This window comes from Bradysia coprophila, unplaced genomic scaffold (genome assembly GCF_014529535.1).
Source record: "Bradysia coprophila strain Holo2 unplaced genomic scaffold, BU_Bcop_v1 contig_232, whole genome shotgun sequence".
NCBI lineage: Eukaryota > Metazoa > Arthropoda > Insecta > Diptera > Sciaridae > Bradysia > Bradysia coprophila.
The window spans coordinates 10,178,355-10,190,817 of record NW_023503493.1 but is presented as its reverse complement, the minus strand read 5'-3'; the positions used below and the strand labels follow the sequence as shown (position 1 = coordinate 10,190,817).

Here is a 12,463-nt window from a genome sequence, read left to right as displayed (position 1 = left end):
TGTTTTAGCGAGTTATTTAGTTGTTAAATATCGGAAGAGATGAGAGATGAATATGGGAAGATAAATTAAATTAGAATTTATTTGTTTATTTGCAGTGGGAGATAATTGAATATTATGGGTTCATGAAAAATGATTGGTGTGGTTGGAAAGTTAGTTGTGATTTATAGTGCTTTCGTGTTTACACTTCATTAAATGGCTTTGTTATAAAATATTATAATTGAAAAAGTAAAGAGTTTTATTAAACGGATACACGGGAAGTGCTGACAATGTTATTTATTGGATTGTATACATATTTATTCGATGATTTAATTATATACAGTCATGCCACAGCTTTGGACAATAAATGAAATTGATAGACGGGAGATTCGATATTTTGGATCTGATATTTCGGTGGGACTTTTTGGCCGATATACAATTAAACACTGGATGACAGCTAAAGACAGATAATAAATTGAAAATGTCGTCGTAGAGTGACCTTGCTGCAAAAAAAAATGTCGTAACAGGCACTTGTTGGAGGCCTGATACAGCCGTTGCTGAGACTACAGACTGATCAGGCATTACTGTTCTGCTGTCAGCATGGTCGTCTGTGTATAACAGAGGAGCCCAAGTGTAAATTCAGACAATTTTTGGAAAATCCATTCTTGGTGTTTAATGGAGCATGCAATCCTCTACAAATATCGCAATTCAAACAGTATCGAACTCTCTTCGTCTTGAACATACCACCATTCTAAATTGTCGAATTTTCGACTTTGGCTGGCTGTAGCTTCTTGGCCAGGTTGTAGAGTGAAGCCATTTTTAACACGAATTAGCTTAGAATTAATCCCACTACCCGTTGCGATAACAATCTGTACTCCAACTGACTCATGGGTCCCAGGATGAACGATTTATGCCGATTCTCCGAAACGGTAAAGCGGATCAGGAAACTGAAAACCGTATCGTGTATTGCTCGAGCCCCTCATCCAGATTTCATATTCAGAGGTGGTGTCGCCATCTTATTTAAGTTTTGTTCAGCCCGACCGTGTAACGACTGTCAAATGAAATTTAAAGTTTTTGGAGTGTCTGGCACGAAATGAGTTTCTAGAAAAAAAAATCTTTCGTCGTTTGGGCTACTTGTAAGGCACATTGCTGGCAGCACTGAGAATGTTCTGACAAATTTACATCAGTGCTGCCAGCCTGGTCTCTTTCAAATAACTACTGTCGCTACTGTCTCGTCAGCATTGAACGATTAATGTTTTGGTTTTACCTCAGTGTTGCCAGCCATGGACCCTTTCAAATGACTGATGTTGACCAATACATTTATTTTGAAATACTGGTCTAAATTCGTACGATTGTGATACACAGCACAAATCAAGAAAACATGATTCCATAATTGATTTCAATAATGTTGACAATAAACATTTATGCATTTTATGTCCGATACATTATTTTACTATGCTAAAGTTTTCAAAATTTAATTATTTCGAAACTAACAAAATCTGACGGGATTTTTCACTATGTCCAACATTCCTCACCCCATCAACCGTCCCGTTACTAGAGGTGTGCGCCGATAACTTTTCCTTCGATCGGCGTAACCGTCGGCGTTGGGTCTAAATGGCTACCCAGAGCGATGAGCTCTTCAGAGGAAAATAGGTAATACATCAGACAATCAGATTCCTCAGTTTAAATAAGTCGGCGTGAAGAAAATTTAAGGGCTATAGCGATTACGCCGACAATTTTTTGACTTTTTACGGAAACGCTTAAAAATTGTCGGCGTAATTGCTATAGCCCTCAAATTTTCTTCACGCCGACTTATTTAAACTGAGGAATCTGATTCTTTGGTCTATTACCTAATTTCCTCTGAAGAGCTCATTGCTCTAGGTAGTTATTTAGTACAAACGCCGACGGTTACGCCGATCAAAGGAAAAGTGACCGGCGCACACCTCTACCCGTTACCCACCAAAATGACAATAGACAAAAAGTTATTATTACTAACCATTTCAATTCGTGTTATTACATTCTCAACGAAAATAAAAGACCATTGTGAATCCAGAGAGACATACAGAGAGCGGATAGAGAAGGACAGAAAAACATAAACTTTTTCAAACTAATAAAAGTTTGTAAAAATTATTTGACGCCATGTGTGGTGTGTGGATGAAAAAAAAAAAGAAAAATTGGAATGAAGAACAATAAAACAAGGCATCAGAACAGTCGGAGCGTTTGCTGCGACCTAGCCCCGTACGATCCGTAATCCTATTTCGTCCGTAACCATAATACGTCCGTAGCCGTAATACGCCCGGAACCCTAATACGTCTACAACCCTCTAATGCGTCTGTTACCAAAATGCAAGTCAAGTTGGGCATGGTCAAATTTACTGAAAGTGTTCATTTTTAAAATTGCGCATAGCGCAATTACGAAAGCCCGTACGAAGTACCTCTCAAATAAAACCAACAATTTACGACATTATTTTATAAACCCAAATTTTTTTGCCAACTTTCCATTGGGTATTCAATTACCTCTCAAATAAAACAAAAACTAGCAAAATCGGTTGAGATTTACTCGATTTATGTGCAAAAAGCACTTAGGGCCGAGTAGCGGCCTTAGTCCAAGGGCGCAAATTTGAAAGTTTTTTGCCATCATTCTATTCGGCATTCAATTATCTCTCAAATGAAACAAAAACTAGCAAAATCGGATGAGATTTACTCGATTTATGTGCAAAAAACACTTAGGGCCGAGTAGCGGCCTTAGTCCAAGGGCCCAAATTTGAAAAATTTTTCGCCACGTTCTTTTCGGTATTCAATTACCTTCCATAAAAAACTAAATCTAGCAAAATCGGATGAGATTTACTCGATTTATGTGCAAAAAACACTTAGGGCCGAGTAGCGGCCTTAGTCCAAGGGCCCAAATTTTAAACTTTTTTCGCCACGTTCTTTTCGGTATTCAATTACCTTCCATAAAAAACTAAATCTGGCAAAATCGGATGAGACTTACTCGATTTATGTGGAAAAAACACGTAGGGCCGAGTAACGACCTTTGAGCCCTCCCAACAAGCTCGCGTTGCATCCTACACAAAAACAATGTTCAGCAACTTTGTTCTACTCGTCAATACCTTTCATTTGATATATCACAAGCAGCTATTACGTGCGTATTTCGGTAGATATCGTCGAAAGACTGAAAAACACCTATAGGGCCCTAGCTCTGGAAGGGCCGACCCTACCATGCCCATTTTCGAACTTGACCTTACTTTTGTCGATACCAATCGGGGAAAAAAAGAATTTTGAAAAAAGGTTGTGATTTGCTCAAGCTAGAGGGGTCACGGACGGACGGACGGACGGACGGACGGACGGACGGACATTTTTTTTATTGCGGATTCGTCATCTATGAACATAACCAAAAGCTTTGCCCTTACTGTCTGCTTCCAATTCGACGTGTTACAAACGGCATATTAATCTTATAAGCCCCCAGTACTTCGTACGGGGCTAAAAATGATTTACCAAAATTATTGTATAGAGACAGAGAGGAGAGTGTACAACAGCATTAAAGTAAAACTTAGAAACAAAGATAACAAGCGAAAATTAAATTGTTTTCGATGTTGTTTTTATTACAATACATAGAGCACACACCACGCAAACATCGAATATTGGAAAATTATACCACAATCTGCGAAAAATTGTACAGAACAAAACAACAACAAAAAGATAAATTTTCCGTTAGTTAGACGGACATTCGATACAATGAAGCAGATGGTGAAACTGCAAGTTCTTTATGTGTTTACATAGTTTACATAGTTACGTAAAGTGTGAAAGTATAAACAGTTGTTAAGCATGGAACATTGGAACACAGTTCTATTTTCCACCATACGTTTTTATACCATCTTGAGTGATTGTTTGATTTTGTCACGTGATCGTTTCAGCCTATGATAATTCCCATTGGAGTAGTCAAAGCGATGAAACGCGTTTTTAAAATTTAAGGCCATCATCATCATCTAGCTCAGTCAGACCATCAGTCTAGGCAATCACAATTGATCAATTAGTGAGCCTTCAACTTGTTGCAGCAATATCTGTGACTTACGTCACATATGTAGCTTCAGTGCTAGAGAGGGCACTACGTGTAAAAATTTCAAATATTTACACTGCTTCAACGTCATGCGATTAGAACTTTATAAATTAAGGGAAGATAGATACAGGGTGGCCGCTCATATCTTGGATTATGGATCTTGTATTAAGGTTAGTTACCTTAGTATGTGCGTATTATGTAGATTGAAGCACAGGTTTTCAGGGAATACACTTACCAAAAAGAAAATCTTACCTGTCGCAGGTAACATTGTCTACAGGTAACCAATAGTTGCCTTAACTGTAGCGCTCCATACAAAATCTACAGCTGAAGCAGATAACATAGATTACCTGGAGACAAATTTACTTGCAATAGGTAAAATCTTCAACTCTTTTTTGTCAGTGTACCAAAACATGTGTGCCAATTTGTAAAAATAAAAAATCAACACCTACGGCTGACCGGTGACTACTCACTTAACGAACGAATAATACGAGAACAAATTTTCCTTAATCTATTTGATACAGAGACTGATTTCTACTGATATCGCACAAAAACCACTTACAGTGGAAGTGTGACGCGAGTCCCTTTATCCATCTACAAAAAAAAACGGTATTAGTGAGCGTGACGCTTACAGCTTCGACACGCAAAAAGAAATGCGTCAAGAATGGCAGATGACAGGGCAATTGTTGTAAAAAAATTTGAAGAACACAAAAAATCTGTCCTTCAACTCTATAAATTGACATGCACAGTGCGACACACACTTTATTTTCGTTACATTACAATTTAATCGAAACTACATAAAGAAGATAACGTTATTAAAAATTCCTCAAAGTTTTGCGAGATTTCGCTCTTTAGAGCTTGTTTCACTTTAGGCGAAATGTGATCACCAAAATCAAAAGAACTCGCTGCAATATATAAACCGAGCCCTTTGCCACTCGTTGATGCATTCTTTATGCAATCTAACGTTTTTCGGTTCATTGACTTTAGGCCCGGTTCGGCCGGTTGGTTCAATTTCGTTAATAGTTCGTTTTTAGTTCGTTCAATGATGCTATCGCAGTTAAAGTTTTCGGGATCAATGTTAAACGGGTTGATATCGACGTTGGTCAGGTTCAAGAATGTGTTATCTGCCACATACTTGCCGTAACAATAATTACGTTCCAATGTTTCAATTCTTACGTCGCAGAAAATACCAATGAATTTACGTTCATCTGTTACACACAGCACAGTTATGTTTTTCAGCACATTGTAGAATTCGTACTTGGTCTCTGCTAAGTGAGGATCTGAGACAATGTTTTCTATTAAGCCAATTTTAAGTAGATAGTCGGCAACATCTTTATTAACGAATTCGTCGATTAAACAACTTGCTTCTTTCGGTAAATGCTCTAAGATTGTCTTCTGTACATATGATATCCGTGACTGTACTTCGTTCTGCACTATGTGTACACAAGCCGATGACGGTGGTAGTCTCTTCGAAGTCGTTGGAAAAGTTTCACTTAATTTTCTTTTTTCCTTTAAATGTTGAACGACACAAGCTTTTTCTTCGTCGTAAGAATATTGTTCGGCAGTACAGAATTCTGAATAAAGCATCACACAAAACAAGAATAAAATTCTGCACAAAAAATACATTTTTTTAGCAAGGTTGAGTTTGAATAACTGATGTAAGACTGAAGATAGACTTAATCGACGACTTGCCCGACACTTCAGATTTGGACTAATTCGATAACCTTTGACATTCATTAGAGAGTGCCAAGGGGTAAACAACTCAATAAAATCGTGTCCAACATAATAGGGAAGGAAGGGACTAATCGATTTTTTTTCGCGATTTTTTGTCAAATATCAGTAGAAATACGAAAAATAAGAAACTTGTACATCGGGCATTTCCAAAATATTGTCAAATTGAAAAGATTTTAAGAAAATCTATGAAAATAGCACTTCCACCTCACAGAAGAAAAGGTCGTTAAGGTCGTTAATCGTAACATCAATATAGTTTTTGAAACGTCAAATCACCAAAACAAAAATTTTGTGTTGGCTCAACGCACTTCAAGCAAAAGTGCTCTTAATGACAGCTGCCAAATAGAGTACTATTTTGTATGAAATTTTATCCCCACTCTTTTTACAGTGTAAAATTTTGTATGGAGCACTGTCAAGTTTCAGTACCCTATTTAGAGTACCACTTTTGCTTGAAGTGCGTTGGTTGGCTGTGAAAAATGAAATAATTTCGGTGATTTTGGTGTAATGCTGAAAACAAACGAGACATTGAAAACGCGTTTTGGTCCTAGTTTTCATTGACAAATGCAGCAATCGTAATTTTCGATAGAGAAATTTCTAACTTTATTTGACAGTTGCGACAATTTCGTCATGAAAACAAGGACCAAAACATGTTTTGAATGCCTCGTTTGTTTTCGGCATAATTTAATTCAGATTTTATGCGTAAATGTTCTTCTTGTGTGGTTTTAACAGTTCACTTAGTGGTTGACTTAAAAAATTCGTCAAAGCCACCAAAATGATGACAATATTGTCGCTTGGTGTGATGTGAGTTTCAAAAGAGAAAAGAGATGACACTGTCGGCAAGTCGGTTAAGGCGGATACACATTAGGCTTTACTTTCCTCGCATTCCCAACAATTTTGTACCAAAAAATACGCCGATATTGAACGATACAATAGTTAGATGTGTATAGGTTTGTTCCAAATAACTGTAAACCCGAACTTTGACAACACGAACGCCGACGATTTCATGCACAGAGATGAACATAACCTAAACGTCAACAAATTTCTTTGTAAATTTTTCGTTAAAATTTTCGTCAACCTGAAAGTTGAGGTTAAGTTGCCTTCTATGTGGATGAAATTTGACATTTCGAAATGACCTTGGAACAAACCTATAATATATGACGCACAAGATACCGAAGCCGAATATATGAAAAAATTAACATGAGAATCGACAAAATACAGAATATTCAGAATTCTGCGATTCTGCATATTTCGCATGAAATGAGAATACTATTTTCTCTCTTTCGTTAAATATTGCGAAATATTGTATTCTCAACTGACACTAGATGGTAATGTGTATCCGCCTTTACTTCTGTCACTTTATCGAACAATATTTTCATGGATAATGTGATCGAAAATTTAATTTCCTAACAAATGATATTGATTTTTAAATTTCGTATCTCAAAAGACCGACTCGAAGGCAGTGCCATCGCTGAGATTTGCGGTAGTGACGATAACAATTTCCATAATCTATAGAAAATGTATGTTGGCTGAATGTACTGGTTTTGTAGTAACCAGTTTTGTGCCATCTAATAACAAAAGCAACAACTAAAGTCTAAAAAAGAATTTAACTCAACTCTATTCCAAGAAAAGATCGACTTTTTACTGGCTGCGCTATAATTGTGAGCAGTCTTTTTGTCGCATTTAAATTCCCATGTAGTGCGTAATAATTACTGGAATGATCACCAAAACTAATTGATCAACTTCAACACGAAATCGTCATTACAAATTGAAAATTTCTCTTTTTATTTTAAATGATTTTTAAATTAAATTGTGAGAAAAAATTGCTTTTATCAGTTTTTAAAAAATAGCTTTCGCGACACTACGAAATCTCCCTTTGATGAGTTATGCAAAAAATGTGGTATGATACTTCCATTTGAACTTAGTTAAGGCAAATTCGATTATCTGTTGGATCAGTTAAAGAGCGTTGATCGAACCGAGACTCATCTCATTATCAACTGATTGCGGTTATATTGTAGATTTGATATTGTAGGGACAGCTTATTAACTGTAGTTGCACAGCGACGCAAAAGAGAGTTAATTCAAAATTTTCTTGTGTTCTCCTAAATAAGATATTTTTCACGTCGTTAAGAGGCTTTAGCTTCATTTTTCCTATAATTCGCTAATGCCACACGTGCAGAAACAGGGCATTTAACTATTTATATATGTTCTACCAAAGTATGCTCCTTTCATATTTGTTTTGTATGGATTTTCGATCAATAGGATGGGAATATTTCCAATGAAAGTAGATAAGTAGGTAAGTAGGTAGGAAATTTGCACTAGAAATGAGTTCGTTTGAGGTGGCGCCATGCAAATCCGTATGTGCTCCGGCTAGAACAAATTTGAACGTTTGGCCATACCTATCTATTTACTTTCATTGAATATTTCTCTCAGCTTCGGACAAGAACCAAAATTGCGCGAAAAATAGGGCATGTTTAGGAACATATTTCTCAGGATTCAAGAGATGGAATACAGCAAAAATAGGATTAACGGTTAATTCAAACCTTACTTAACAGAAATGTGTTTTCGCATTTATAAAATTACTTGATTTTCACAATTATTTTTCACAATTAAAACACGTCTGCAAGGCAAATTTTCCACTTTAGGTACATTTCCTTTTTGTTTTGACGAAATTAAGTAAAATCAAAAATTTTTCTACGACGGCGGCCATCTTGTTTTTACAGTATTTCTGTGGTGGCCGTCTTCGATGTTACAGATTCTTTTGTTATTGAAGACACAATGAGCATTTCATTTGAATTAAAAGAGGTGGCGCCATAGTATTTGGTTTATGTCCACAGCTAAACCCTTGTATGCTCTTAAGTGTAGCTAAAGTTATGCTTCGAATACTGTGACTTTATTTACAAAGTTCGACCCTAAACTGACTTGGAAATGTACCGGATATCAACATTGGTCTCAGTGTGTTCAAATATTCGTACATCCAACGCCAGGCCGCGAGATTCATTGGTGCAATCGCATCATATGTTCTCATCAAACATTTCATTTATTAATTATACGAACAAAAAGGAAACAAATCCTTATACAAATGTCCGGACTCTGGACGGCTTTGCTTGGAGTTGAACATCAACAATCTTAGCTAACACATAAGACGATGCACTAAACAAACGCACGATGTTTGCAACGGAAAATATAACCATACGATTAGTAAAATCAAAAGTTTTTACTTGGGTCATTCTAAAGTTTTAATTGTTCCATATACGAACCACACTTTGTCAACAAAAGAAGCATAAAGAGAGTCGTTTCTCTCACTCGTACGTGTGGAATTGTAGAGACGTAAAAAAAATCCGTGTTTTTAGGAGACATAGCATACATTAGAATTGGAACAAATCGAAGAACAATAACATTTCACGAATCATCTCTTCTCGACATTATCGACAGAAATATCTGGATGACATCATATAATATAGTTAAATGTGTGTTAAAACAAATGAAGTACAAGATTTTGTATTGAACACCAAGAGTTAGTTTGAAAAAAAGGAGTAACAGATTTAAGCGGACTATGGTGATAAGGCCGTTTTGAAAGGTTTACGTACAAGAGCTCGTTCAGAAACTCTTCGTTAAGTTTCACTGGTGAGGATTTTGACACTTCTTTCATTCAAAATATGTCAAAATCTTCACTTTGTGCAGCGAATTTTTAGTTCCTGAACGAGTTCCAATGGAAAATGTTGGATACCGATAGGAATGCAAGAAAAATGTTCTAGTAAACGAAATGCAATAGGTTTAAACGAATATTTACCTGTTCCTAAATGATCATGTACTCCAGTTTCAGTCAAAATTGTTAACATTCCACAAGAAAATGTCCATAAAAAGAAAAGGCCTTTCTCCAATCAACACAAATTACAGAAACATGAAGACATTTCTATTGTTTCCACGAATTTTAACGGTCCAAAAACACCACACACATATTTTTCTGCCAAAACTTTGAACTATAAATATCCATCCAAAACAATCGGTTCGGGTTATATCATCACATCACTAATAAAACATCATCCATTCGCTGAATGTTCTGTTGATACATTAAGTATTCCAAAATTAATTGAGGCGATGGGCTAATTGATTTGAATGAACGTTTATTATTCACGTAAATATTGCTCGTAAAAAATCACTGTCTTCTGCGTTTTCCAACTTTTTCTTCAAAACAATTTCATTTCGTCGCCGCATCTGAGAAGTACTAACGCGATTTCATATAAATAACAAAATAAAATATTTTCAGTGTGTTATACACAGATACAGAACACATATCATCGGACAAGACATTGAAGGTTAAGAGAGATGTAAATATATCTTTTCGTCCAAATAGTAAAACAACCGTTTAATGAATGAGATGCTCTTTTAGCCGGGAATAGTAAAATGTGTGTTCTGTCCGCTCGTCAGCAACGTGTAATGTTACAAAGAAAATAAACAAAACGCCAATTTTATGCTGAAAAATTACTTCTTCGAAACGAACAATCACGACTGTTAATTGCAATTCAATCAAAAATATTTCCGGACAAAACAGAACCAGAATAATGTCGTGGAGTCTATTTTAACATTATAATTAACTGATGGTCGATCGGAACGTTGTTTTTTTTTTCTTTAATATGAACACAGCAGGAACGGAACACACTTTATAATTTTTCAACTAAAATGGTTTCGTATTGTGTGCCAGCATTATAACTATATGCCAGAGTGTTTGTTGTATAGTCTTAAAATAAACTTCGTTTAACAGAAAAAAAAGATCAAAACTGTGTGCTCAGTATTTACATGTTCCCGATGCGAAGAACTCATAACTTTTCTTCGCTCTCATTTCAACATTTCTATCTAAAAAAAATTGTTTCACGAAGAAAAGAAAAACTGTCTCACTCTCTCGTTTTCCTAAATCACCGCATGACCCCGCTTTATATTAGCTTAATAAATAGAAAATTTAACCGAAAGGAAATGCAAAAATCTCAACTATTCGACGGCAATTAGAAATGATCGAAAAGCTCGTCAGAATGTGGATTATTCTATTTTTACGGCAGATTTTTTATTGTAGGTGCCTTTATACATTATTGCATTAAATTGATTTATAATCGAAATGTTTATATTCAATAAGAGTGTGGCATTATCGAGACGAAACCAAATTTTACCCAACTGTGATCGGGCAAATGAACGAGGTGCGTTTTGGTGAATTTCGTTTATTGAGTAAACGAGTAGGTCTAAACGAAACCTTTCACGCACAAGATGCAATAATGTGGTAATATTTGACACCTCTTAAAGTCAGTCTACTTATCCCATCCTAACCTTCGATGTCGGCATCTATTGTCATTTTGTATCAATCTAATGAATTGGATATGTTAACATCAAAAGAAGTAATAGATCCAATAATTATACAGTCTAGATACGCTGTCAGTTCTGATCGGATTGGATTTTACATGAGAGGAATTTTTGGTTTTTGTGTGTGCATGAACCGCCCTGTTTGCCGTCCTTGAATAACTATGATTGCAAGTGACGTTACGCTCCTTTACGGATTATTGGACACCCCACATTCTATCGTTACGCAAAAAGGGTTAAAACTATCCTAAATTCGTGGGCAGCGTCAAGTTTTCATGGAAGGGATACTCTAGACTGAGGAATCCTTTATAATAAAGAGAACGTGAAGATTGAGATTCAGACTAGTGGTAACATTCAGGCTAATGGTAACATTCAGACTAATGAAATATTTAAGCTGATGGGAATGTGCATCTTTTAGGAATGTTCGGACTAACAAGAAAGTGAAGGTCCAGCATCGAACTTGTTTTTTTCTTCAAAATATTTTTTCTTTGACATCTTTTAGGCAGGGTCTGCCACGCCGTAATGATGAAAAATCACAAAAGCTTTTCCTTCAAACACTGTCACGTGAGCTCACTGACGATTGTAGTCAGCGCTAATTTGACACTTGAGAAATATTCCCATCCTATTGATCGAAAATCCATACAAAACAAATATGAAAGGATTATACTTTGGTAGAACATATATAAATAGTTAAATGCCCTGTTTCTGCACGTGTGGCATTAGCAAATTATAGGAAAAATGAAATTTCATTTTTCTTATAATTCGCTAATGTGACATATGCCGTCCATGCATTTAACTATTCGTATGGTTCAATTGGACGTTGACCAGTCAAAGCAGATGGTCACATTTTGTTCAGAACGTTGTACCCAGCTTAACTTTGCTTTAATTACAGTTAATCCGTAAATATTTCGAAACAGCCATCCATAATACATAACCAATTCAACTGATATATATTTTAATGTGTTTTAAATTAGAAATAAAAATAATTTTTTTTGTTTGGCATCGCGCCAATTCGAATTTATTGCATTCAGAAAAAAATATTTGCTCAGAAAATATTTACGGTATTAACACAGGAGAGAAAATGAAAATAATAATTACTTTGATAGGTCAATGTTATTTATATGTTATAATTATAATGGTGTGTATTCGGCTCGGTTTGTTGATTTATGTCAATGAATGATAATGATTTTCGTCTTATTACGACAAATTCTACAGTTAAAATGTTTACACGTACACGAATCATTGAATCGTTTCGTCTATTTTGAAAATTGAAAGTTTAATTTTAGATAAAATGCAGGCGACAGCTGGACATGACTGTTCTGGTTTTCTTGAGGGTTGTGAATACGCAAAGAAATGGA

At 35.7% G+C, this 12,463-nt stretch overlaps 1 protein-coding gene across 1 annotated transcript in view; it reads right to left on the bottom strand.

Moving 5' to 3' along the window:
- Positions 1 to 10,421, bottom strand: part of LOC119076515 — a 38,895-nt gene extending 28,474 nt beyond the window's left edge. Inside the window, exon 1 of the mRNA XM_037183300.1 lies at positions 9,550 to 10,421. The gene's annotated coding sequence lies outside the window, so the exon portion shown is untranslated. The remainder of the gene's footprint in view (positions 1 to 9,549) is intronic.
- Between the last annotated feature and the right edge of the window lie 2,042 nt (positions 10,422 to 12,463).